The sequence below is a fragment of the Staurois parvus genome, unplaced genomic scaffold (genome assembly GCF_062004578.1).
Source record: "Staurois parvus isolate SC_StPar_1 unplaced genomic scaffold, SC_StPar_1.0 ptg000006l, whole genome shotgun sequence".
Taxonomy (NCBI): Eukaryota; Metazoa; Chordata; class Amphibia; order Anura; family Ranidae; genus Staurois; species Staurois parvus.
This window is the reverse complement of record NW_028317802.1, coordinates 19,339,309-19,343,235: the sequence shown is the minus strand read 5'-3', so window position 1 is coordinate 19,343,235 and position 3,927 is coordinate 19,339,309.

The following is a 3,927-nucleotide window of genomic DNA, read 5'->3' as shown; positions in this document are numbered from 1 at the left end:
GAAATTCTTAAGGGAAATTTCAACTTGGATGGGGTAAGGGGTAATTGGGATGCCCAAGGGAACTGGCAACCGAGGACAAACTTCCTAGAACTATATACAAGTCATTTTACAGCAAAAATTCTCCTCTGTAGAGCTAGCCAGCATCTCCTGTGATACCTTCCCAGACCTCAGATACTCCTCTATCCAGCTGTCTGAAGGAATTTCTGGGCGGGGGAACCAGTGCCTTTTTTCTTTAAATATAAGACAGTCCCAGGTAGCAGCTAATCCAGTTTCCCACTAGAGTGCTCCTTCCCCTTTCTAGCCCAGGGGTTGTAGGTCTACTCACGCAGTCCTTTGTCTGTGAGCTGATGGGTCAGTCTCTGCTCTCAGGCTTTCTGCTGGGCTGCCCCTTCCCTGCTGCACAGCTGGTCCTTTCTCTGGGGGCCAATGAGATCCTGAGCTTTCCTCCTTTTTAGCTCTTCTGCCTGTAGGTGAGCCCCTTCCCATCTTGGCCCCCTCCCAGGATCCTGCTCTGCAGCCTCTCACTTCATCTTCTAGAGCAAGGGGAGGTGTCAAGGAACTGAGCTGCAGAGCCCCCCAGCCCTGACCTGAAATAACCCTCTGTCTCAGCCCAGGCTGCTATTCAACCTTCATAGCTGAAAAAAACCTATCTAGCTCCCTAGGAGGGTGCTACACTCCAAAAAGGTTAAATATGTCTAAAGGGATGCTGACACTGCACCTTTTGTCATCAGAAGACTGATAATGCACCAGTTGATTATAATGAATCAAACCCTCCCATTCAGAATCAGTCTAAACAGGGCAGGGTGAAACAAACCGCTATTTCTTCAGAACAGAATAAGGTAGGAAAATGCATTAAAGTTTGTTAAAATTCCCACAATCAACATAGATTACTCAAAAAACATAGTTTTTTGTTTTTTTCTTAGCAAAAGTGAAGGTACACTTTAGAGTTGTTTGCAGCTGGGCTAGAACCAGTCTGAGCTTTGTTTATGATTTGTGCGTGTATTAGATTTCTCCTAAGCTCAGCGGATGTGTTATATCTTCCTGCTGCTCTTGAATTATATCCAGTAGTTACTGTGAGATGTAACAATGTATTAAGTTATAAATACATACAGTATACATAGAGAATCTGCATTAGCCAGCCATTGAGGAGTTTGTTCCATTTATGCCAGCTATGGGGAGAGGATAATTATTTGGAGCAACCTTCTAGATGGGTCTTGTCTTTCCTTTCTGGGCTTTTGCCTAGTGGGGATGCCACAGTGAGAGGGAGACCTTTTCAATTTTTGCAGCCTCAGAGTGACCCTTGTACCAGCTCCAGAGAAGGGGGATTATCCACTCCACACATCTCTGCAAGGATATCTCTGGCCTGTGGGACCTCATCTTCACCACACGAGGGCGCTTCATCTCCACATCTTCCAGTTCCTATCCATTTTCTGACCAGAAAGAGAGGGGATTCTTCAGGATTATTTATATACATGCGTATTACCAATACACTTCTGGTTAGTGCGCATTTCTATAATTTGCACTGGAGAACAGCGAGCACCATTACAGGACTGCATTTTATCCATTTATGATATAATTTCCATATTTCATGTTTGGTTTTATGTCTATATTATTGTTACCTATATTAGGGCAACACCACATAGCGCTGCATTTTATATTTGTATATAGTACTAGGAAACAATGAGTTTCTTGAAACACTGATGTGGGAGAGGGCAGACAAGGATTAGGACTGAATGATGATAAATGTATTCTCTGGCCAGCAGGGCTGACACTGCTCAACAGTAAGGAGATAAGAGATGTCCGTAAGGTAAAGAACAATGAAACTCTCCAGGTGAATAAGCATAAGTCAAACAATGGATCACTAGTGAGTCAATGACCTGCTCACCAGCTCCACTGTCTTTGTAGAAGCAGGCTTCTGTTCTCGGAGGGGGGGCTCCCTTTAAGATTATATTGGTTCCAAGTGGCTTCCTGCAGCAATCAAATGGATGGTGGATTCTGTGACACAGCAGTGGTATCCATTTGGGCCTTGTGTGGTGGCAGCAGCAATAGCTAGTCTGGTCTCTGTGTTCTGGATCACATGATGGTACAAGTGGTAGACCTCAGTGCAGAACTTGACCAAAGCAGTCAGTAGCACCCTGCCTCTATCTCAGTCCAGTGGTATGCAGTGGATCACCCCAGTTTCTGGAACTGACATGTCACACTACCGGCGCAACACTCTAACTACCCTTCTTCACACACCAGCAGCTATCTACAAACTGTGTGCACTCTTTTGCAGGCTTTTCTATTTCTATGGCTTCTCCTGCCTCCAAACACACTGGGTCCTGTAGTTCCTTTTGCCTGTAATGGTATTGGCACCTCTGACACAACCTACATCTCCCAACATTCAGTGTTCCATACTTTAAATAAACAGAAGCTCTAAGTCCAAAGAAGCTCCATCCTGTGGTGAGGAAAGGGAACTACATTCAGGAAATGTTAACCATAAGAATGCATAATGAACCCTGCACATTTCAGTAACAGTGATTCTGGTTACATTTGCAGCTTTTATGTGTGAGGATGCAATATGGGACTACCTGGGAGTTTCTAAGCCCTACAGATCCAAAAGGTTTGACGTCTGCATATGAAGACAAATATTGCATTGTTTGGTCATCTTTATGGACAGAATCACTATATGCAGGCTGACAAGAGTGACTCGGAGCTTTGAATCACCATGTTAGAGAAGAAGACAAGAATGGGAAACCTGTTAAGATGCAAGGTCCTACTAGTAGACTGTCAAGAATTTCTTCTTTATAGACTTGAAAGACTTCATCTTCAACATACAGTTGATATAAAAAGTCTACACACTGTTGTTAAAATGTCAGGTTTCTGTGATGTAAAAAAATGAGACAAAGATAAATCATTTCAGACCTTTTTCCACCTTTAATGTGATCTACAAACTGTACAACTCAGTTGAACAACAAACTGAACTCTTTTAGGTGGAGGGAAGTAAAAAACTAAAATAATATGGTTGCATAAATGTGCACACCCTTAAACTAATACTTTGTTGAGGAACCTTTTGATTTTATTACAGCACTCAGACTTTTTGGGTATGAGTCTATCAGCATGGCACATCTTGACTTGTCAATATTTGTCCACTTTTCCTTGCAAAAACACTCCAAATGTGTCAGATTGCGAGGGCATCTCCTGTGCACAGCCCTCTTCAGATCACCCCACAGATTTTCGATTGGAAGCAGAAAAACAGCCCCAAAGCATGATGCTGCCACCAACATGCTTCACTGTGGGTATGGTGTTCTTTTGGTGTTGTGCAGTGTTTTTGCACCAAACATATCTTTTGGAATTGTGGCCAAAATATTCAACCTTGGTTTCATCAGACCATAACACATTTTCCCACATGCTTTTGGGAGACTTCAGATGTATTTTTGCAAAATTTATGTTTTTTTTTTTGCTTGGATGTTTTTCTTCATAAGAAAAGGCTTCCATCTTGCAATTCTACCTCATAGCCCAAACATATGACGGATATGGGAGATTGTTGTCACATGTACAACATAGCTAGTATTTACCAGATATTCTTGCAGCTCCTTTAATGTTGCTGTAGGCCTCTTGGCAGCCTCCCAGACCAGTTTTCTTCTTGACTTTTCATCAATTTTGGAGGGACGTCCAGTTCTTAGTAATGTCACTGTTGCGCCATACTTTCTCCACTTGATGATGACTGTCTTCACTGTATTCCATGGTATATCTAATGCCTTGGAAATTGTTTTGTACCCTGCTCCTGACTGATACCTTTTAACAATGAGATCCCTCTGATGCTTTGGAAGCTCTCTGCAGACCATGGCTTTTGCTGTAGGATGCGACTAAGAAAATGTTAGGAAAGGCCTACTAGAACAGCTGAACTTTATTTGGGGTTAATCAGAGGCACTTTAAATGATGGCA